This window comes from Netta rufina, assembly GCF_964035555.1.
Source record: "Netta rufina genome assembly, chromosome: 6".
Lineage (NCBI taxonomy): Eukaryota > Metazoa > Chordata > Aves > Anseriformes > Anatidae > Netta > Netta rufina.
In genome coordinates, this window is record NC_140129.1 from 25,047,408 (window position 1) to 25,072,949 (window position 25,542).

A 25,542-nucleotide genomic window follows, 5' to 3' on the forward strand; every position below is an offset into this window, starting at 1 on the left:
GAAAGGAGCCTAAAAGACTTTACTGTTGAAGACTTACAACTTTAAGTGAGAGAATGAATCAGGAAAAAAGCACAAGGTAAAGGAGAGAGAGGTTATCTTTGCTCCCTTTACGCAGCTCTGCTCTTTGAGCTCCTAATCATCTGATAATCATCTGAACCTATAGTTCTGCCTCAGTAACTCACTTTTCCGAACACTTCAGCTGGGTAACTTCATCCTTCATTTGTTTCCTGTGCCTTGCCCTACAGAAGCTATATAAGCTCTCTGAGGGTTTCGCTGTTTAAAGCCTTGGGTTGTAAGCTACAGAAATCTAAATGTAGGTCAAGATGAGTTGAAATCTTTTAAATACAGCCAGCCACTGCTTCCTAAACATATTCCTGGAGCAGCTGCATGAAGAATGTTTACAATTAAAAACAAAACAAAACCTCAAGCAGCCAGTTGAGAATGTACTCCTGTTCTAGCCAGCAACATTCATTAAATGTGATATGTGAATAAAAGGTTATTTTGTGCTTGACCTGACTTAGGATCAGCATCTACAGAAGTGGTTCTATTCACTTGCTGCTCCTGTACCTCCTGGAGGACCCTCAGAATGAAGGCCCAGCCTGAAGTTAAATGGCCCTAGCAAGGATGCTGGGGAGATACCATGACTGGATGTGAAGCGTTACCTCATCCTGGTTTCTAGTAGGATGGGACATCCCCCAGTTTTTTTTTCTTTTTTTTACTTCTTCATTTGACTTGTGCAAACAAAATAACAGGAGGGGAAAAAAGAGTGTGAGAGAGAGAAATATGTGAGTGAGTTCTGCTGAGAATGAGTCAATCCCTTGAAACCCAGCAGGGGCACCGTCTGCTCTCCTTATGGAGCTCAGTGGCTTTCATCCCGATTCAAGTGTCTCCTACTCCTCCCTCCCAGCTGAAGGCAGATGTGGGTTCACTGGCAACAGTGGGCCTTGTTCTTTGTGAGTGTTTAAGGCCTGAGCAATCATTTTAAATTGAAAGCAGAGACAGTGATGCTATTACAAGATTGTCTAGAGCAGCGGTTCCCAACTGGTAAGACATGCGTACATTTAGAGGAAGGGAGTTTCACAAAGCCTAGACTAGAAATCAGCAGAGAAAAACATGAGTATGATACAGAGCAGCATCTTCTCAGAGCTCATGCTTTAGAATATTGAGAAGAAAACTTTATCAAAACATGTTGCCAGCACAGACTTTGGTCAGCTATGACATAGAAAAGGTCAAAGCAAGTTCACAGGAGGCTCTACAAGGTGGTATGTGTTCTTTATGTTAGGGGTATGTGTTCTTTCCTAATTTTAATGGCAAATAATCATTTATCTACAGAAAGAAAACAATTGCATAAGATGCACCTCTTTATAAAACAGCTGACATGCCCATGACATGCACGTGCATTGCCATTTGCAACAGGGGAGGAGGATCAAGTATAGACAGTTACACACTTCAGCAGGGATCAGGGATTTATGTGCATTTGCTTTTCTCTAAAGGAAAACAGTCTGAGATATGTCACCAGTGTGCACCGAAGAGGGAAAAGCAGCCTAGACGTAAAAGCCTGGCTTTACAGATATTCTTAAAATTTCTTTGAAACTTCCTTGTGATTTTACCAAGGTATAAATCTGATGAAGAAGGTTCAACAGAGCCAGTGACAACTGAGGTATTTAGAACCTCAGGAAATAAAGACACTTTTCTTTAAAACACTTCTCAGTCATTCAAGTTTGAAAAAGAGGGAAAGAAAAAAAAAAAAAAAGCCCCTGGAACCTTTAAAACAGTGAAAGCATCTCATCTTTTCAGCAGATAGTCAATTTAAGGGATTAAAGGGTAAGAAAAGCATCATTGCCAGCATGCAATTTCCTCCTAGCAATTACTCCTCATTCACTCAGTTTCTACTGCACTTGGAAGAATCTAAAGAGATGGCTACGACTCTTCATAGACTCATACCGGTAGATGTTTTTACCCTTGGCAGAGGTTGCACTCAGTAAGACAGATGATGTACCAGGAAAAAGCAGCATTTTGTCCTGTCACCTACTCAGGTTGCAGAACATGTACATCCTCTGTCGGTGGCTGAAAAAATTCACCTCAGGATCAAAACGAAAAACATTGAGGTCTCTGTCAATGTACGACTCCTATCACTAATGCAGCAAATTGCAGCTTTGCTGTGACTTCCTTATCTTGTCCACATTTTTCTGAGTTGGTCGCTGTTTAGCAGAAAAAGAAATGGGGGGAGAGAGGGGGGAGATTAGAGCCTGTGGTTTGCTCCATGGCCCCTAGAGGCGTTTCAGAGCTCAGTCCTCTGCAGCTTGTGCCTTCCCTTTTCCGTAGCAGCTAGGAACCACTTTCGGGATACCTAGCAGCATTTTGATGGCAGCACAGAAGAATGCAAGATGATGGAAAGGTGAGGCTTTATCCCTAGAACCTGGGCTTTTGGTGCATCTATCCCCACGTGTTTGTATTATCTCACTATAAATTCGTTCCAGGCGAAAAGTCAAGTGTTTTTTAAAATGAGTAAAAACCTTTAAAAGTACTGAAATACAAAGTGGTTTAATTTTGCCACTTACCTGGCTTTCCTTGTCCTTCCTCTTCAGGGTCTCTCATTCCACCTTAGGGAGCAGCAGTAAGGTCTCGGTGTGGAGAAGGTTTCTTTTTGTCCCCATCTCACATCGGTTCTTAATTGGCACTAATTTAGCACTTGATACAATTAGCAGTGAGCTGTTTATCAAACCAACCCCCCTGCCCCAGGTCCAGACACCCCAAGCTGGTGCACCAGGTCCTGGGGGTGAGGCAGGGAGGCAAAGCCCCCTGCGTGCCTGGGAGGGCACCCTATAGCCGGCATTTGCACACCCCATGCACATCCACACACCCCTGTAAATCCCTCAGGCATCCCCTCCACATCCCATACAGCCCTTCCCATGCACCCTCTGTGTGTGCCATTCGCCCCCTGGATATGCATCCTGTACCTATTCCACGGGCACCACAAAATAGCTCTGGATGCCCCAAACCCACAAACGCCCTGCCTGCACCCCAGCGCGCACCTTGCACAGCCAAACACATCCCTGCGCCCTCTTCAGCACCCCTAGGCACCCCTCAGCACCCCTTCCCCACCGCTCCCTGCCCGTCCCCGGCCCCGATGCGGAGCTGCCGGGAGCTTCGCCGACCGCAGCCTCTATCGCCTCCGGGCACCGCTTCCCCCCGGGATGTGGGGGGGAGGGGGGACAACGAAGGGGCTGCGGGCTCCGGGGAGGGACCGGGTGGCGGTTCCCGGTGCCGAGCCGCGGAGGGGAAGCCCGGGGGCGGGGGGACGCCGGGCATCGCCGGGTGAAAGCAAGCCCGGGGGTGTCGGAGGTAGGCGGGGAGGAGGAGGCAGACCTGCCCCTCCGGGGGGAGCGGGCAGGCAGATGCCGGGCTGGGAGCGGCGGAGCCGCGGGACCCCGGCGGGTGGGGGCTCGGTGCGGCTGCCGCCCACCCCCCTGGCTCTCCCGGGGGTCTGCCGCTGGGAGAAGCGCTCACCTAGGGTTCACCTCCCCGGGGCACGCTGAGCAGAGAGGGAGCGAGCCGGGCTGTAAGTACTGGGCATCTTTTGTGCGGGGTTTGGCGCAGGTCTGTCGTTCCCCGGCGGCAGGTAGCAGGGGCTCGGGCAGGAGAAGCGTTTGCAGGCGGGGCTGCGAGGGTCGGCTCTCGGGCTCTGCTTGGACTGAGGAGCCTTTCAAATATCAGGGTGCACATGTGTAGGCACGCTGAAGTGTTCCTGCACCGCGCATCTAGGTCTCCTGCTTCAGACAAAACGTGTTGGGTTTTCTATCTTTTTCCCCCCCTTTTTCTTTTCAATTTTTTAAAATTTCTGCTCCTCTCACAGTACTTTGCACCATGTCACACAACTCTCTTACTGTCTCAGGAAAGGATAAAACCCGGTGACACCACTAAAGTGCAATGTGTGAGGGTGAGGGAATGAGATGAAAGCTTTGTATCATTAACTTGGGAGAGAGGAGGAGGTGGAATCACTTCTCTGCATGCTGCCTTCACACAGTGGAGCAATGTGCTTTTGGGGACTGCTTTGCCACAAAAATAAAATAAATGCTTTGCCAATTAACTCCCTTTCCTGTACGTGCATATCTGGATACTGGCCTGGCACCACACCCTGCACTCAGGCTAGAAGGGGATGGCATAGCAGGGGCTGCAGATTGGGGACAAAAAGACAGGGAACCTGTCTCTTCCTTTGCAGCTTAAAGATGCTTTTTAGCCCCAGCCCAGTTTTCTGCAGAGCAAGTCCATAGGGATAATTCTCCCAAACTTGGGAAGCAGAATCAAGTGTTTTGAAGCCCAGATTATGCTCTCCACAAATGGAATGTCTGAAAGGATAAATGCAAATACCTGGCTCCAGACATCTTACTTCAGATGTTCCCAAGTATTGAGTCCTATGGAGAGTGAGCCAGGAGTTGCATGATGTGCAGAAGGTGTGTTCCCTACTAAGACACCCCACACACGCTCCAGATGATGCTGTCTCTTACTGGAGTGCAGGAAATACCATTTCTGTCAGTGACACTATTAGAGAAGGAGTCATTCCTCTCACATTTTAAATCCCAAACTGATGGACTATCTCCCTCCCCCTACTTCCTTCACACATCTTTATTTTTGCCTAATGACTTGCATTATTATTTTCCAAATATGGCTTGCGTCTTCCTGTGAAACTTCACATTTGCTGAGATCTTCCTGGTACTAGGCTCTAACTGCACACTTTAGGAGTCTTCTGTTTTTAAACCAGAATTGTATATTTACTAATAGCTGTCAGATGGCAAGAACTGGTAATTTTCATCTAGCGTATATCCACAGCATTCTCTGGTTCTTCATGATGCAATTCTTGTGTAGTGACACAGGCTAGCAGCTATCTGAGCTGTAGTTTTGGTATATGGTGCTCATTGTAACACGTCTCCGTAATACATCTATGCTGTGCTCGTCCTTAGCACTTTGCATTCCAGCCCGGCAGGACAAGTGTGCTAACGCCAGAAGTCATCGGAGTGACTTTGTTAGCTGTAGGAGGAGTATTTTAACCACCAGAGGAGCAGCCACGTACCATGCTGACGTGTGATATGTTAATGGTATTTAACCTCTTTAGGGAGACATGAAGAGAAGAACATGCCTGGTTTAACATGTATCACAGCTAGGATTTTCTATAAATGTGGGAGGCTCACACTAGTTAATATCACTGACCCAATTTTTATTGGTCTTGTAGGGAAATCTTAAAAGGTCTGCTGCAAAGGAAGTTAGAAATCTGATACTCTGATGTTGCAAGCATCTCTCCATAACTTCAGTTGCCTTGCAACGTGGTATAAAGGAGGATGAAGGAAATAAATCACTGAAGTTCTGTTGATTTGCTTGTATAATGTTGAATGTAAATTTATTAAGTTTGGAATAAGCAGTGATCATGCATTGTCATTTGCTTAAGTTAAATTGTATAGATGCATGATTTTTCACTGGTTTTTGGTCTGTTAATCTATTCTGCCTCCTCCTCCTTTAAGACCATAAGGACTTCCTCTGGGCGATGATCCTGTTTTTACAGTCAATCAAAATCCATACCAATATCCTTATGCAGGCCAAAAACACTGTATTAGACTACAAACCAACAGTTACAAATTACTTTCAGAGCTCTCCTAAAACAAAATGCAGATGTAAATACAGTTCAGAGCTGCTTCAAGTGCTACGCCTTAAAGTTGTGGATGTCTAAATCTGGAAAGTGTGCTCAGAAGCTCTCTTTGTGACAACCATGCAGGCAGATGGGTGAAGTTTCTGGTAGGACCTCTGGAGAACTGGGAGCCACAGCCTGTGGTGGCTGGACTCTCCACTTTGGGTTCAGAGCTGAGCATGGTCTGAAAGCGATCCTGAACCATTTAATCCTGATTTTGCAGACTCATCTCCTTTTTAAAAAATTGTCAAATTCATACTAAAACATGTTGAAGATGTTTGCTTTTACCCTGTTCAGAGCTGTACTCAATAGTTTTAACAAATTATATTCCACAGGCTTGAGTTAAGATGTTTGTAACAAAGATAATGGTGGTGTTCTTTTTTATTTTTATTTATTTATTTTCCATGGCTGGTTAATATCCTCTTCTGTCTTTGTCACTAAATTATTCATTTCTAGCCTCCCTGTGGAAAGTAGGATGTCCTTTCTCTGATTGTTCTTGCAAGGTGTAGCTACACCTGTTGCAGCAGATATTGTTTGTTTGTTTGTTTATTTATTTGCCTATGATATTTTTCTGAACCCAAATGACCACAGTGGCATCCAGAGTCCCAGACAGGATCTTAGCAAGCCTTGCACAGCTGCCTTAATCCCCTTCACTGATGGAAATCAGTCCATGATGTACATTAGGATTACATGTGCTATTTGGACTTTAGCATTGCATGACAGAGAAGAGAGATGATTATAGTGCTTTGTGGTGCTGAACAGGATTTATTAATGAAACCAGATGGATCCAGGTAGGACAGACTCCAGACTTTTTTTTTTTTTATGGCTAGCCCTCTGCCAAATTTAATGCTATCTAATTTGTCTGTCATTACAGTATACATTTTGCTAAAATCTGTATCTTTCCTGAGCAATTGTAAGGGGTCTGTTGCAAGTGCTACAGCAAGGTCTGTTCTAATAATGTCTTCATTAAGCTTCTCTACAAACAGGAGAGTGTACTAATTGCCAGGCTAACATGCCATTTGGCTCTGTGAACAAGCTACCGAACACTAACTTATGAATGGAAACTTGAAAGGATCATTTGCAACCTGCTACATGAAAGAAATACCAAAATGAAATGAAAATGCACTTGTATCTCTGTTGCTGCTGCTGCTGCTATTAAAGAGCTGGAAACAGAAGGCTGATTAGAGAGTCACTTTAATTTTCCTGGGAGACTTGACTGATTTCATAAATGTTTTTTGCCTCCTGAGTTGCAGCAGCTGCTCCCTATATAAAAGCTAGAAATAACTGGTTCTTCTTTAGTAAGAATGAAAGGAGAATTGAGCTCTATACAAATGAGGAGATTAGAGCTCCATGAGGCATATACCCATTTAATGCTGCTGGAGACTAAACACACTAGAATAATCTTAACTCTCGCTTCTGGTGAGCAGAAATTCTAAGAAAAAAAATTTCCTTTAGTGACTTATTAACAAAGGCTTTTCAGGTTTACTGGGATTTATCATGTGAGCCTAATCTACCTTTTGTTCATCCTGCTGGCAGGCTTTAAAATTTAAAAGGGTCTGCAGAAACTCTTCCCCCAAACTCCTTATTTAATTAAAGAGGCTTGGTGCATTATTTACCTTTGAGTCTTCCATCTATGTGGGAACAATGAGTTGGCATTAACATATTGTAAAATATTTGTGAATGCTGCATTATAAGCAGAGGCAGGGAAAAGAAACAGAAATTTTGACGATAACTTTGAGTTTCCAACCACCTAAATAGGCTCTTTTAGAATGTCTGGAAACGAGGCCACTCCTACATAAATACTAAATATAAATACAGGTGTGTAACTCCACAACATATTTCCCTTCTTCTGTAGGTGATTTAGGAGCCTGGATGCAAGTCACTCTTTGCTTCTAAGGGAGCTCTCCAGATTGATTGGATGTGTAGATCAGGTATTGCACACAATGGTATTTTATATGTTTTTGATTTGGTAGCTTAGCAAGGACTCATAGCTATAGTTCTCTCACTGTTTCCCCAGTTTCTCCTCCTCCCCCACTCCATTCACTGCTGTAGCTGTGAGCATCAAGTTGCAGATAAAACGACTTCTGAGAGAGCAACGGGATGCAGCTCTTGCCAAAGGCAATTAAGTGCTTAGGATTACAGTGTGCTTTACAAAGTGTGTTCTTGCTGAATCTCTTTCCTCTTCTGCTTGCTGGCACAAAGCACTTTCTTGGCACTTATCTTTGTTATAACGAGTCTGAGCATTGCTGAACTTCACTACAGTGTGTCAGCTCTCTCAAGCAGTCCAGCAAGCTGCTGTGTCTTGTGTTTTGAGGACAGTCTTGTTGGTGATTCTTCACTAAGAGTCAGCTTGACCTCATCACCTCTGCTGTAATTGGATTAAATTTACTCACTTGCCAAAAACACTTCCAGCTTATGGCACATTTATTCTTTAGGCTGAAGTGCTGTTTGTATGCACAGCATTCTTAACACCAAAGGCATTTTAGGGCCTATGTGATTCAGCTGATATGCTGCAGGATTCAGAATCCTGAGGGACGTTTTCAGTAATTTGCTTCATCCAGAAAGGATTAAAACAGACCATATATTCTGTTTGAACGTTGAACATATAACCTGTGGGAGAAAGAAGAGATGCTGTAGTTGCCAGTACTATGCATCTTTTATCTTCTTTTCTCGTGAAATATCACAAGTTGTTGAGAGCCCACAGGTGGTCTAAAGCTGTAGCCTTCAGGCTGAGGGAAGCGTGTGATGGTGAGTGCTGTTATTGTACACCCAGTGCAATGTATTTTTGATTGCTGCACAACAGGTTAGGATCACCACTCTGGATTATCCTTTTACTGCTTTTTCTGGTATTCTACAGCTCTCTTGTGTTTTGGGACATTTGCAGAGCAGCAGGATGATATCTGAACAGACAGAAAGGTGTGTCCAAAATAATACAGGGACTGTGTAGTCGAGGACAATCTGACCACCAGACCTGTAGTTTCATCCCAAGAGGCTTTATGTACTCTCTAGAACAATGCAATCCAGCTTTTGGTGGGAAAGACAGTCAAGTAACGAAAATTACTATCCTTACTGTTAACCTCAGCAAAATAATAAGGGACAAGTCAGTGATGGGGAGACCAAGGACCAAGTGAGTTGCCAATGTTCTCACAAAGAGGGTCAGGATTTGAGTGCCTAGAGAGAGGCACAGGTTGGTACTTGGTCTGGCCTAGGCACTTTCTGAAATGTCCCAAATAATGAAAGGATCCCCATTTGGGGAATTAGCTGTTCTTATCTGCCTGGCAGTATTGCAAATTTTCTGTCTGCTTCTAAGGCTTAGTAGAGTTATATTTTGAAGACAGCTTTGGTAACAAGAGCTGCAGCTACCAGCTCTCTAGTTCTGATCAGGATGTTGTTGCATTTTATTTCATGGTGGTGCTTTTCTCTGAAGTGCTATGAACTGATGAATACTCATGGTGCAAAGCATTAACTGATAAATAAACAAACTGTGACATGGACATGAGGCTTTTGATATGTACTGAGTAACAGTTACAATATCATTTACTGAGTAAATGTGCAGTACAAGTAGCAGGATGACAAATTCAATATCTCCCTCTAAAAAGTCTGTAGTTATTCAGGTGTTTTCTGCACCGTTAACTCTTAGGAAGTTGATCAACTCTTAATGAATTAAGTATATAATTCCATAAACTCCTTATAATGATGTAAACTGTTTGTTAATACTGAAGTATTGGGTGTTCTTTTATTTTATGTCATGTATTTGGAATCAATGTAATATTTAAAAATTAAAATAAAAAAAAACTGACCATGTTGCCTGAACAAGGATTAACAGCCTGCATCTGAAAGAAGTTGGACTCAATGGTCTTTGTGAGTCCCTTCCAACTCAGGAGATTCTGTGATTCTGAGAACAAATGTGAGGATGTGTTCAGTAAGAAACACTTGCAAAGTCAAAGTCAGGGAACTACTGTTGGTATGGTCTTATACTCGTTTGTGTCAAAAGGAGAGTTACAGAACAAAAGCAATCAGCAGACTGTGTTTAAAATATACATGAAAGAGAAAATTGAAATAAATAAATAAATAAAGCCTTCTTTACTTGGGTTATTTACTCTCAATCTTTTTTACGGCCATAAATTTCCCTCTCCTTTGGTGGAAGAAGAGAAATATATTATGTAAATGCTTCCTGTCTGAACGTGTTGCTAGGCCTCCACATCACTAGTTCAAGTCCAGCCCAGCTCTGGAGGTGAGAAACCCTTTATTTCTATTTTATGCAGTGTAAGTTTGGTCTTTGTTGTGGGTTATATCAGTGGGATCCGTTTGTGTACACGTGGTCCTCCTTTAAATGCCCCCTTTCTGGCTGTGGTGGCCTCAGGGGATGTATCTCCTGCAGAGCCTGTGAGACCATCGCACAGGGAGCCCTGGCTTTGAAATGTAACAGCTGGTTTATGGGCATCTCACCCCCAGCTTCAGAGCAGTGCCATTCCTCTGACCTCAACTGAGCTGCAGCATTCATGGTTTTCAGTAACATGGGGGTTAAACTGGGCCTATATTCTTTTAACTGGTCTATTTAGCAGCTCTTTTCCTTATGCAGTCTCCATGCCAGTGACAGGAGCTTCCTGGAACTGACAGGAGACACAAAAGGCTCTCTTCTCTAAATCACTGGACCTTAAGGATATTGAAAGGATGTTACAACAAGCCTCATAATACACCATTGTCAGGCTCTCTCTGAAGATGCCTGCGGTGGTATCATACCTCTAAGCTTTCCAGAGGGGGTGTGATGACCCCAAATGGCAGAAAATAGAAGAGTAATGGTTTGGGTGGCTGTGAGGAATTTTATGGCACTGCTTCCCTGGTCTGTAACTTGAAACCAGCTGGAAGTAGTTGCTGCTGACTGAACTCCTATCAGTAAGAGGCAAGCAAATATATGAACATGCATCAAGCAGTTTTTTTAGGAAGAGATCCTGTCTTATGTGTCTGTGCATGCCTGGATGCATCTTTCTCACAGACAAGGGAGTGGTGAAAGATGCTTTGTTTCTTCTTCATTTCCCTTTCTTCTTCCTACTCTTTTCCCTGTTCCTCCTCAGTACAGAAATTTTTCATGTTGCTGTGAAAATGTCCATGCTCATGAGTGGAGTGAACACATTTGAATGGAAGATGGCTGCTGGTTTTTGAAGTCCAAAAGTCAGCATTCCTGGGGGGGGCACAGGGTGTGTGCTGTGCTATTCCCTGGTCAGGGAGGTGCCTGAACAGCACATTGTACTTTTGCTGGAGAGTTTGTGGCAAGACAACTCTGTGTTGCTGGGAAAAAAGAAAAAAAAAAAAAAAAAAGGCTTGAGTCAGGGAATTTTGAATTTTATTTACTATTTTTTGCCAATCAATACAGTGTTGAGCATCTCCAAAGCTGGAGACTGCACACCCTCTCTGGATGACCGTTGCTCAACCACACTCATGCTGACGGACATTTTGGCGCCACGGCTGGGCTCTGGTGGCTTTTTCTCACTGGGCCGCCCCAGTGCCAGAGCCCGCCAGAACCATCTGGAAACAGTTTGGAGCAGCTCACAGCCTCCACCCTGGCACACAAACCTGCCCATTACAGTTTTGTGTGTGAGAGAGGTGAATAAAGAGGGGACTGAGGGATGGCAGTGAGTATCCAGTGAGGCGATCCCCTCAAGCTGAGGGTCGTGTGAGGTGGCAGGGTCTTGTCTTGCGCTGCGGACATGGCTGGCCGGTGCCTGGGCAGGCTCAGAAGCAGTCACTCCATTTTGCCTCAGCCCCAATTTGTTGGACCAAAATTTTATTTCAGCTGGTGGGGAGTTTTGCTCAAGACATGAGTTCTAGTCAACCTGAACATGGCATTTGTACTGGGCTCCTCACTGATAAATGCCTCAGAAGCTTCAAATGCTTCTCAGTTTAGTCAGTTGAGATATTACTCCTTCATTTTACCTTAGCTTGTGCTAATATCTAGTTCATCTCAGATGACTTGTAAACCATTTAGGTTGCATTCAATCTATTTAGCTCTTATCTGCTATAAAACTCAGAAGTTACTCTCATTCTCCAAGGCATTTCCAAGCATGGGGACTTTGAAGGATGGAGACCAAATCAGATGTCCTGGTTAGCCCGAACAGAAGTGGAGGCTCAGCTCCTGACTGGGTCACACTGACATCCAGAAAGTGAGTTTGCACAGATTAATGACTTGCATGGCATCTTGACAGCCAGGACAGAAAGCCAGGGATGTTCAAATAGTTTTCCAGGTAAAATAATTTGGACCTTTCTCCACATGTGATCTTGACCTTAGATTTGATGTAATATCCTTTAACTGCAATCTTGTTACCACTTTATCCCTTTTGTTTTGTCTGAGGTGGCAAAAAGTAAACATGAATGTGTAAGTATATTTAGTACTTGGCATTAGAATATACCCTTTAGGGACACTGTTGTTTCTCAAAACAACACCTCTTGGATTTGTTTTTCTCTAGTTCTATAGTTTGCTTGACAATTAAGGTAACCTGCTTTGAGCTTGGTGTGGTCATTCATCAGTGTATGGGCACTGTGAAGGATCCTGAATGTATGGGATGTACCATACATTATATTAGAGATGCATGGTTATTGATATCAGTGTAAGAAACTGTAGTAACGTAGCTTACTTCTCACAAAATTAAAAAGGATAAAAATGCCAATGGTGTTTCTTGTCTCTTCATGCCCATTATGTGTTCTGTGATGAATGGAATTCTCTATAAAACTTCCCAGTGCTCATTCCTTTCTAGCTGGTTTTATTACAACCACAAAATTTTGAGATAGATTATGTCAAGACACAAGACACAAGAGAGATCTTTGTCTAATATTTGATCTGTGTAGCATACAGATATTTTTTCCCCAAAGAATCAAAAAAAAATATTTTCTTTTACAACTGTAGGAGTTAAAAATAATGAGGAAATAAATTGAACCTCAAAACAAAAGCTCTATTGTCTTGAAGACAAACTCAGTATAATAGCACTTCTTGTGAGGTATTTTTTCTGTCTGTCCTTATATTTCACTTACAAGACAGGAAATACAGCTTTGCTGATTAAATGTCATTATAAGATAAAAATAAATTATGGTCTTCAAAGATGGTATTCTTAAACAGCTACTTAAAGAGGTATAGTATTCTTAGATTCTTGAACAGCTACTGTTTGAGATCCACTTCTCTCCCTGCCTTTCCACTTCCCACCGTTCTTGTGTTAACGTTAGGATACATACCCATTTAGTCCTTTAACTGTATATTTATGGACCTGTTGTTCAGAAGTTTGTTTAATCCATTTTTGAACCTACGGACATCCTTTGCCTTTACTGCCTCCCATGAAAGCAAGTTACAGAAGCTTGTAACCTGCTGTGTTAACAAATATTCTCTATTTAGATAGATGGGTATACTGTAATATTCAGTAAGTACAGCCTCATTCCAGCATTGTGGGATTTGGAAAATAACTTTTCTGCATCACTTTTTTTTTGTGTGTATGTTGTCTAGCAGGTAGCCTTTATAGCTTTCTCTTGTTTGGACTGTTCCATACACCTAGAAGTGTCTTTTGCACTGGAGAACTGTATATGAATCTAGAATGATGACCAATACTGTATCATTCCTTCCTTCCCTAAATGGACAAAGAATAATTATTTCTGTAATCCTTATGTGTTGATGATATATGGCAGCTATTAGTACTGTAATAATGTGGAAACAAACAATTAAAATTGAGAGGCACAAAGTTATTTGGGGAACTAACGGAACTACATATATTCCATTTTGCATATACATGGTATATGCAGTGATGTGCAAATCTTTGTATTTGTACACATTCTAGCCCAGGCTTTCATAAAATTTAACCCCCCTGCTCTTAAGACATACAGAAAGAGCTTTGCTCTTTCAACTTTTCAGACACAGAAAAAAACTGAAGGAGGATTTTCTGAGGTTATTTGAGAGGTCTCAGTAGGCACGTTTACAAGAGCTGAAGTGTGTTTATATTAATTTCTGTGCAGTTACCAGAACATTGTCCTTCTTCCATAAAGCACGTGCTGCTCTTCTTAGAGGCACATTCCAGCACTGATAGGAGATATTCAAACAAATTATTGTTAATTAATATTGCTTAGCTAGTCAAAGCTAATATTAACCAATAACACCTAGATAGGTGAATAGTCTAGTGCTGTGTTCTCTGCACTGTATGCATTTTCCTGGACCATGTCCTGTCCCCTGCTTTTGCAATCACCTTACATTCTATAAATAGTCTCACCTAAATCTGCAGAGCTTTTTTTTGAGTCTTTACTTAACCTATGAGTACTGGACCAGTCTTTCTTCAGATCCAGCTATATGTTTGTGCTTTCCTGTTGAAGGCCTTGGATTCAAGCCTACTACATGACTGTCTGGAGCAGAGAGCTGTTGGAAACGTACATGTTGTCTCTGTGTGAGCCTGGGGCAGTGATGTGTATAGATGACTTTGCTGATGAGTTGCAGGAGTTCCCCATCACACCAGCAACTAAAAAATGAAGAAGAGTTGTATATTTTAAAAGTTACTGAAGAAAAAAAAAAAAAAAAAGTGAAATTGTCCAGAGCAATTTCTTCATCAAAGCTGACTGGAATAACATCTGTGGTGAAAACCTGTATCTCATCATTTCATTGTAATATGTGCAAGGGAAATGATGTTAAGTGAAACAGTTGCCTGTCATAAAGAGGAACTGGACTTCATGATGCAGAGTACTTGCAGTTGTGTCTGATGAATCTGTTCTCATGAATGATTTCTCATCAAATGAAATTTCAGTGGCTGTCAGGAACTTTTGTGATCATTGGCCTCTGTGGACCTATTAGGCTATGGATTTATTCTCAGTGCTAGGCTTCAGAATGATTTTCCTTGTTATCTAGATATCATTTTTTATTTCACTTGTGTATTTATGTGGCTAAGCTAGCCACACTTTACTAGTCTGATATTTAGGTATTGATAATTTCAACAACATAATCATTTATATTTTTCTAACTAAAATGCCTTCTTTAACGTGAATTATTTGTAGGATTTCTATTAGAATATTTTTCAAATGCTATGGTCAAATACATAGTTCTTATTGCTTTCATCACTAGATTTCAAAACACTTTACAGACAAGGATCAGAAGGGAAGGAGCTTGAAAGGACTTCTCTAAAGCCTGAAAAAAGGTAAGCAATGTTATTCTTCTGAGTGCATATCTGAATGCAAAATTGTTTTACTCTAGCTAAAATCAATTTAGTAGTTCAGTGGATAAAATCTGTGAGTGGTATGCTTGCATTACCTATAATAGGCTTAGTCTAGGTTTACCTTGATATACTGAGGGGGTGGGAGGAGCAGAGGTATCATTTTTAAACGCAAGTGTACACACTTGGGTGTTCGACTTTCATCAATATTTTAATTTCTTACCTTTAAAATATATGCTTCATATGCCAAATTTTTGTGACTCATTGGAGAATTCTTGTTGTAGTGTGGAATATATTTTTGGGTTGATTTTTGTTCCTAGCTCTCTGTGAGTCTCTAAGATTTTTCCCTAGGATTGCAATATTGAGAAAAAAAAATAAATTGTGACTCTGTTGGCTCAGCTAGATTAATTAGCTCAAAAATATGTACTTAATAAAAAAAATAATTTCACCCACATTAAGAGATTTGATGTAAAAATAATTTTCAGAGGTAAACTCTGATTTCTAATTATCCATATTTATTCCACCCCATTTGCAGACCAAGAAGATTTTAGATGCTTACAAACTAAGCATGAAGGTATTATGAGCTACCATTCCCAATTTATACCCTGAAAAATAAATAAGATTTTAAAATCACCCTTTAAAATTATTACATTTATTCCCTGTTTCTTGCCCCTTCCATATAACAAAGTTATTCACTCTTCTCCACCCTTAGATGAGAGATCTTTAATGTGCTTTATTGAAAAACTGCTCTGCAAAGTTTCCAGTTTTACAGGAGGCAGAAAGACTTCTGGAAACTAAAAAATGAGCTTATGAGAAAAATAAAAAGCTTTGGTGAACTGTTTGACAAATATTGAATCTCAGCTTGTGAAAACAAAACCAGAATTTAGGTTCACTGTCGGGACATGATGCAGTTATTATGAACAGTTCTGGTTAACTTCATTTCAGAACAAGGGCTGACTGCTCCCTTTTGCATTATGCAGTTACGTAGTACAACGATTAACTTTGAGCTGTGTTATGCCAGCTTGTGTGCAAACACTGAGGAAGACTTTGTCACTGCCCCCAAAGAGCTTTGTGCAAGATAATGAACAGCTTACTTCCAGTGAGATGATTTTCTTTTTTTCTTTTTTTTTTTTTTTGTAAATTGGAGAACTTTACTGAACTGATAAAAATTGCATCTTTGTGATTTCTGTGTTTCTTTAATCTAGATGTATTTGAAGTCTTTCTGCTCTTACTCCTTGCTTTTCAGAAGCCAATGTCTTTTCATTAGTCTTGTAACATGCTCGTTAACTTCTGTTGTTTAAACATATCATCCACAAAAACAGCTTTTTTTTTTTTTTTTTTTTATTCAAAAGAGAATGAAAGGGGACCAAAATCATAGGCAATCATATGCAACACCTTTTTTTCTTTTTTTTTTTTTTTTTTTCTCTCTGATTTGTAACCTTTCCTCATGCTTTAGAAGAAATTCACTCTGAAATTTAGATTTCTGAAGCTTCAGTTTCCAGCACCTGGATTTTGATATGACTTTCTCCAAGATAACTTTCAAACCTGAGACAGCTAGTCTTTTGCCTCAGAAAGCATTTCTGTCTTCTGTGGTAAAAAACCTTGTAAGCATTTTAAAATGACATTTGTACTTTTTTTGTTGTTGTTTTTGTTGCTTATAGTAAACATTTATATAAGTACATATTTTTTCTAATCTCTGGATTATTGTCATGGCCCATTCAATTCTCTCTAGACTATTTCAATGCCCTTTTAAGGGATTATCTGGGTAACTCCACTGTTAAAGCAGAAGTCTGTGCCTTTTTCTGGCTTATGTGTGAGGGGACTTTTTCTTTCAGCCAGGCAGTAGATGTTTTCCATTACATGTATGTGCGTCAAATAAACTGGGAGGCCTTGCTTGCACTTCGAAGTTGTCTGAATTGGTGAATTTTAACCCAAACACTGGAAGAAAAACACTAATGCTGGATGTTTTCTAAAGGAAAAATAGGAAGAAAACAAAGGAGGGGAAGAACAACTAAACAGACCCTGGGGATTGATCTTGACTGTGCCTTATTACCACAGCTTTATCCTTTCCAGTTCTTCAAGATGCTGGCAGTTATTGAACTCTGACCTGATTAATGCATTGGACTGATGCCTATAGATTGTGGTAGTGATATTGCTTCCAGCTGGTTTCCTGGCAGGCAGATTGGCAGCAAGTTGTCATCTTTGTGGTCGTGAAGGGGAATAGTATGGATTTTTTTCTTTTTTTTATAGAGCTTGTCTCAGCAAATAAATACCAGTCATTGGGTCCATTTCTCTGAGAAACAGTAGCCTTGTGGTAAACTGAATTCTGTAGATTTATTGGAGTCTATAGAGTAATACAGTAAAAGGATGTGATATCTATATTGCTACCAGAGACTTAAAACCCTGTAATACCTGCTCTTCCTCCAGTCAGCAGGGAGTTGTATTTTGAAGCTACGTGTATCTTGTGCGTGTGGAATCTATGGGATAATCCCAGACATATTTCCTGGGCAAATACTGGATTTCATAGGACTTAATTCAGAGACTTGAGTTCAGTCAATGCAGCAGCCACAGCTGTTAGAAATTGTTTGGGCACCACTGTTCAGGAATTATCTTTCTATATTTTGTGCATCATGCAGGTAGAAAACATCAGTTTCAGTATAGATGTGAGAGGGTTAAATTGAATTGCTTACAGTATCCAGTGGGTCAAAATAAATGACTGAACTGTATCTTCTGGCCTTGCACCCTAAAACTTTGTGACACCACTGCAGTGTCCTATCCACTTTTTTGTGCTGCCAAGAAATTGCTTCTTTTTAGTGACGATGTTGTTTTGTTTGCATGATGGCTGCATGTACAGCTGGTTCCATTTAACCTACAAAGCTGAAATGGTTTGTGAATCAGCTTCTTATTTTTATTGTTAGAGCAAAGATTAGCTTCTAATCTCCTTTTCCTTACAAGGGGATTTATTCCATTTATCAATATATAAAGTGAAGACTGATTGGGCAGAATGAGATTGGGAGACTGAGAATGTCACAACTCAGTTACTCCTTCAGGTCTGAGTTCTTTTAATCCTAGAAAAATGCTACCCCTCTGTGAAGGGAGAGGAGCAGGACTCAGTGGGAAGTCTCTATTTGTGGGCTATGTTGTTTCACCATCACTAACTCATTTTAAAACTGGTTCAAGTATATCTGGATGAGTTGTATTCTGTGCAAACAGTAGTGCACATATGTTTAATGCATCATAACTTGTATGGAATGAGATGGAAAATTCCTTAGATTATTTTCCTTCCACCATCATTGCATTACTGTTCCACGCCACAAACACATAAATATATGTTCCTACCTGTGATCATGTTTGGGCACAATATTTTTATTTCTCTCTCATCAGTTGATCTCTTTTGATGAGAGAAGAGATGAAGATGGAATGAGATGATATATTTTGCTGACCTCAGGACCCAGTGGACTCCCTGCAACTTGCACAGAAAGTGGGTTTTTTGGAAGGCGGATTCTGTAGTTCTGAAATGTTATTGCACATATTTTAACATATAACCTAGAGAGACCATTGCACTGTTGCTCTTTTACCACTGGAAGAGAGAGAGATGATAAACTGTTACAGGACAAAAAGCTTTGGCTAGAGTTTCAAACTTTAATAACAGTTTTTGTTGCAAGGAAGCTCTGAAATTGCAGTGGTTCTGAGCCAGACCATGCTATAAATCCATGAAGTTAGAGAGAACTTGCTAGTAATGTTCTCTGAGGCCGAGATTTCTGACAGAAAATGTGGTTCTTATTGCAATGTGCCTCCTCATTCCAAGACAACTGGCAGCTGGTTCTACTACTACTTGTGCCAACAAGGCTTTAACTCTGTTTTTTTCTCTTAATCATCATATTAATTTTCTTCTAGCCCATGAAGCAGAGCCTTCCACTTATGTACAGGTTTAACAGTGGGTTTAAACTTGCTGTGGCCTCTAGGTTGGTAGTATGTAATGTAGCAGGGAGAGGCTGATGGTTTTGGAAATGCTCCAGTTACCTACTTCACTTAAATTCGGTTTGTGTCCTCATTAGCTTCACTACTGAGTCCTACCTGCTTCCATCTGCAACCAGGCCAGTAAAAATGCCATAGAAATTTGAAATAATGCATAACAGATGCAATAGGAGAAAGCCAACTCATTCTGCTATGGTTCTAAACCAACTAAATCCCTAATGCATGATTTGTGTCTTGGGTGCATCTGGCCAAATGCTCCCATGCAGTAATTAATGGCAACTGTCTGGTGAGAAATCTCTAGTGGAAGAATCAGTAAAGCTTTCTGTGAGAAAGCTCATGAGGAAAATCAGTCTTCCAACTTCATTTCACCACTTCAGTTGTTTTCTGGGGACCCCCAGCAGCCTGAAGAGTACAGAAGCAACCAATGTCTTTCTCTCCATATTAATTCCATTTTGTAATATAAACTAGAGCAAATACATATCAATGTCATTGGCTAGTGCCTTCCATAGCAGGAGAAATTACTCCAAAAGGGATTCATTGCTATAGATGTTTAGGGAGGGGAGGGGAGCATCTTGGCTTAATCCGCCTAAACCAAGGAAATCTGAAATAGATATTTATGTTCCTAGTTTAATTGTTAAAGTTGTGGGCAGGGAGGAAGGAAGAGAAGTGTATTCAGTGGTACAAGGCTAGAGGCAAATTGCCCAGATCTGCCCTCAGATACGTAAGCACAACTTTCAGTAATTTCAGAGGGAAGAGCACAACATAATGAAAGGATAACGAGGTACACAGAAGTATCCAGCTCTGGTACTATCCTCGCAGGGAATGAGACCCAGTGGTCCAGGAGGGCCTATCCTACATTTTAAATAGCTGTGTCATACCTCTTTCACACTCTGATCTTTAAGCACAATTAAGTTTTTTTTTCTTTAGTTGGAAGTTACTTCTTTACCATACTTGTGAACATTACTCTGATTTTAAAACTAAATATGTTCCCTGTTTAATTTTTACCTATGATTTTTTTTTGTCTTTGGCTATCTCAGAGACATCTCTGGTAATCTCTTGTTGCTCAGAGTTGTTTTTGTTTTGTTTTGTTTTTTGGTCTTGTAGCTATTAAAAGTATGCTATGTATGAAAAAAATGGGGCTAAAACCCAGCTGTGTAAGAAACTAATATGAGTGAGACACAGAATGAACCAGTAGGCAACTTATACATGAAAGGTAACCGGTTAGATTGCAAAACTGCAGATGTAGGTGTAGGACTGTTCCTCTCCAAAGGCACAGTTGAACTCTTGCTATGGTCCTTTGCCATCTGAGCAAGAGGAGGTTGAAGGCACTTGTGGCCTTATGCATAGGGTTCTTGGAAGTGGTTTGGTGGCAAGAAAATAAATTAGCATGCTACGGATTCATTTTATATCCCAGGTCCCTTGAAATCAGCAGTGTGTTTAGTCTGTACAAGGGCAAGATACTATGATGTGGAGCAGTAGCTGCCAGAGAAGATTCATGAGGAATTATTAATTTGAGAATGGGGGAGGGGGGGGAGAGAGAGAAAACAAAACATTTTATTTTGTGCCAGATCTGGTAGTTCCTAAAAATAAATAATAAGAAGAGCCATTAGTGCACTAGAGGTGAAGCTTAAATGTATGTATATTGTTTGGCCTCTACCTTTCTTTCTTTGTGTAGCAGCACTTTTCAGAACTACCTATGTTCTCTTGAACATCAATGGAATTTAGCATATCATTATCTGAGGGGCTCTCTGAAAAATGTGTTCTCTATGAACCATGCTGCTTGTGTAATGACTCTGCAGGGATTAATGCTGTATTTGGGATCAAGGAGCTTACCTGCTCTGCCATGGTTCTCCTGGATATGGGCTGAACTAGAAATGCAAATTCCCGATCAGTGTGGAAATGGGAAAGGAGGCTGCTGTCCCATGGTTAAATGTGTGGAAAATGATATGAATTTGATTTCTTTTTTGGATTGAAGAACTTGAAGCATGTATAAGGGTTGTTTAGGTATTCAGGTCCTCCTCTTGGTCATACCTCAAACTTGTTCCTCAGCAAGCTAAAATAAATTAAGGATCAGGAAGAATATGCTTTAGAAGTTATTATCACTGTCTGTCATGTTTTACACCTCACAGAAGTTACTACGTGCTATATTATGAGAAGAGTAAAGGAAATTTCCATTTGCAGTAGTGACAGTGTGAAAGAAATGAAATGGCTTGCTGTGAGATTCCAAAGAGCCCCTCTGATTTCTGTGTGAAACAGTAACTGAAACCTGGTGAATATTGCTTGTGAATTGTGCTGCTCCTGCCTCCATCGGCTTGCCTAATGGAGGTCCAGAAATAATGTAATTAAAAGAAAAAAAGAGGGAGTACTTGAATTTTATGCTTTCTTTACAGTTTACCTGTTCTTAAAACATCAATATATTTCCAGTTGCTTTGTCTCAGTGGAAGTCATATAGAGGTTTTGATTAGTTCACTGTGAAGCTTGTTTGGATAGTTGATGACAATTGCCTTGGTATTTATACCAGCTCTTCTTGGGATCTCTGATAGCCACAGCATGGCTTGGGCTGCTGTGTTACCTTCTCTTCAGCCAAATCAGAAGTCAAAAGTAGTGAGCTAATGAAACACACTTCTTTTATAACTCCCATTTTTCTCTTCCCAAAACTCTCATGCAAGCTGGTAAGATTTCTCCTCCTTCCCCCACACTGGGAAGTACCAGAAACTTCACATAAGTAAGATGCCTCTCCTAGCCTTGCTTTAAATTACAGTCATGAGCAGCATTACAAAAACTCTAAGGCTAAATAATGCTTGGCTCATATCTGCTTAGGTGGAGGATTATAGCATGTGCTTCACTTACTACTTCAGAGGCTACAGCAGTTGCTTAGTTTGCAAAACCACTACCATGCCTCTCGCCTATGCACTAGATGGATGTGCGCAAGTCGATGGGGCCGGATGGGATCCACCCGAGGGTACTGAGAGAACTGGCAGAGGAGCTGGCCAAGCCGCTTACCATCATTTATCAACAGTCCTGGCTATCGGGGGAGGTCCCAGTTGACTGGCAGCTAGCAAACGTGAAGCCCATCTACAAGAAGGGCTGGAGGGCAGACCCGGGGAACTATAGGCCTGTCAGTTTGACCTCAGTGCCAGGGAATCTCATGGAGCAGATTATCTTGAGAGTCATCACACGGCACTTGCAGGGCAAGCAGGCGATCAGGCCCAGTCAGCATGGGTTTATGAAAGACAGATCCTGCTTGACGAACCTGATCTCCTTCTATGACAAAGTGATGCGCTTGGTGGATGAGGGAAAGGCTGTTGATGTGGTCTACCTTGACTTCAGCAAGGCTTTTGACACCATTTCCCACAGCATTCTCCTCAAGAAACTGGCTGCTCTTGGCTTGGACTAGCGCACGTTTCATTGGGTTAGAAACTGGCTGGATAGCCGGGCCCAAAGAGTCGTGGTGAATGGAGTCAAATCCAGTTGGAGGCCGGTCACTAGTGGCGTTCCCCAGGGCTCGGTGCTGGGGCCGGTCCTCTTTAATATCTTCATCAATGATCTGGACGAGGGCATTGAGTGCACCCTCAGTAAGTTCGCAGATGACACCAAGTTAGGTGCGTGTATCGATCTGCTCGAGGGTAGGAAAGCTCTGCAGGAGGATCTGGATAGGCTGCACCGATGGGCTGAGGTCAACTGCATGAAGTTCAACAAGGCCAAGTGCCAGGTCCTGCACCTGGGGCGCAATAACCCCAAGCAGAGCTACAGGCTGGGAGATGAGTGGCTGGAGAGCTGCCAGGCAGAGAAGGACCTGGGAGTGATAGTGGATAGTCAGCTGAATATGAGCCAGCAGTGTGCTCAGGTGGCCAAGAAGGCCAACAGCATCCTGGCTTGTATAAGAAGCAGTGTGGCCAACAGGGCTAGGGAGGTGATCGTCCCCCTGTACTCGGCTCTGGTGAGGCCGCACCTCGAGTACTGTGTTCAGTTTTGGGCCCCTTGCTACAAGAAGGACATCGAGGTGCTCGAGCGAGTCCAGAGAAGGGCAACGAAGCTGGTGAGGGGCCTGGAGAACAAGTCCTACGAGGAGCGGCTGAGGGAGCTGGGCTTGTTCAGCCTGGAGAAGAGGAGGCTCAGGGGCGACCTTATGGCTCTCTACAGGTACCTTAAAGGAGGCTGTAGCGAGGTGGGGGTTGGTCTGTTCTCCCACGTGCCTGGTGACAGGACGAGGGGGAATGGGCTAAAGTTGCGCCAGGGGAGTTTTAGGTTGGATGTTAGGAAGAATTTCTTTACCAAAAGGGTTGTTAGACATTGGAACGGGCTGCCCAGAGAAGTGGTGGAATCACCATCCCTGGAGGTCTTTAAAAGACGTTTAGATGTAGAGCTTAGGGATATGGTTTAGTGGGGACTGTTAGTGTTAGGTCAGAGGTTGGACTCGATGGTCTTGAGGTCTCTTCCAACCTAGAAATTCTGTGATTCTGTGATAGATCTGGGTGCAGTGAGGGTAAACCCATATTTGCCCTTTTTCACTTATGTAAATTGGCCCTGAAGCTTCACAGCTCCCTTTCTGTTCTCTGTTCTCCAAAAGTATTCTAATATTTGGAATTTGTAAACACAGGATTTGGGATTCCATGTGCATCTGGAAATGATAAACTTGGTATTACAGAGATGTAACCCTTTATACCTCTAACCTAAGAATTCTCCAGAGAGAACTTTCAGGCACATCTGATGTAGATGCAGGCAGATTCCTAGCAGCTAAAAGCAAAATGAAAAAGTTGCTGTTGAATGAGTGGAATTTTCATTGAAAACTATGTCATTGGGAGGGGCTGGGGGGTAAAAATTATAGAGTCTGGCAATAAATACAGCCATAATAATTTGAGCTAGGAACTGAAGAGATGAAACAAACAAAACTTGTCAGGCAGCATTAGTGGAGGAGAGAACCTTTTGCAAGCAATGGGGTAGTGGAAAACAAAAACCAAACCGAACTAAACCACAAAACCCAAGACCCCTAACAGAATCTTGGATTAGTTGAGGTTCAGTGAATGGCTTTGTTAAAAACTCAAGAAAAGAATTTAAATAGAGAAGTCCTGATAAAGGTGCAGGGCATCACAGCCCTGTTTCCATAGTGACATTGTTCAAACAGAGGCTTAAGGAACATGAATACCATTGCAGCTGAGCTCTATAGAAGATACCAGCCTTCCAGTGGGGATTCCAGCCATAGTTTGTTTAATGTTTTTCCCCCTCTAGATGGATATGGGGGGGGGGGGGGGGGGGGGAGGGAAAAAAAAAAAAATGTTGGGAAAAAAAAACAAGAGTTTAGACAAATAAATGGCTTGACAGACTACTGCTTCCTTCTGGCTCCAGCTTTCTACATTTTACATACCCTCTCCACTCATCTTTACTTTGATTGTTGGAGGTATTAAGAACTGCATTTTACTGTTGTTTAAAAAAAAAAAAAAAAAAAAAAAAAAACACCTCCTCCACACACACTTGTCTATACTGAAGCAAACAAGACTTTACACCAAGTGAGATTAAAATATGCATGTTCCTTCATGTCTGTATTTACTCTCCTTTGACAAGAAGATGGAGTCCAACCATTTACTCAAAAGTGGTCTTGGTGTGAGTGGAGCCCAGCAGATTTACTCTTTCATGTTTCTCACTTTTCTAATCATTTTATATCCATTCGGAAATTCACCAAGAACCACCTTTTTTCATAACTCTTGCTTTTCTCTTTGAAAAGCAGGGTCAAGCTCTGGGTAGAAAAAAAGCTGTTTCCTGTTACAAATATTTTGGTGTTGGAGTTCTTCCTTCCCCTTTTCTTCTTCAAATTGCCATTTTGCAGATTTTTCTTAGCTAAGTGTACTCTGAAAATAAGTACAAAGTCTCAACTTGTAGCTGTATTGTGCATATTTTAAGGTTGAAAGCATACCAGTCATGTCTCTGTCTAAATTACGATACACTTTCTTAAAAACATTCTTTATTCAAATAAATCTGTAGCAATTCTTGGACTTGCTTTAGCTTTTCAGTATAGGCTGAATAATGCAGCCAATTAAGAAGAGAAATTGATGAATAAAGTTTGGGTGGAAAAACTGTATCTGCTTCTTTGGAAGCTTGACTTCAGTGCGTAGGAAACTGGGGCAGTATGAAAATGCTGATTTTTATGAGAATGGCCAGGTTTAGACAACTCTTACTTAGACCTTATTTTGCATGGATCATCTGGTGCTCATCATTACTGTGACTATTCTTACCAGTGTTTGAAACCATACGAAGTCACTGGAGTTGCACCAATCTGGATTTGATCATCAGCCTGTTTTCATCTAAAACACGAGTAATTCGAAGTGGTAACACTATTTACTCATTGAATCCATTGACCTTTAGTGTTAGGGAGCATTACCTAGGGAAGGATTTCAGCTTCAGTGAGGTGAATGGATTTTTTTTTTTCCCAAAATTGACCAGTTGGCTCAAAACTTCACCTTTAAACTGTTTTGAATGCATATTGCAAGATACTAATTTTCTGTATATTGATTCAATAACTTTTTTATAAGGACATATCCCAAGGTGCTCAGAAGCAGAGAGAAGAAAAATAATTGTGAAAATGCAGTGTCTTGGCATGAATATATGAAGTTTAAACATACTATTCTGGTTAAACTTTGTGTTTGTTTTTGTTAAGGAAACAGGCTAGTACAAATGTCCTGTAAAAGCATAAATATGGGTATCTAACTAACTGCAATG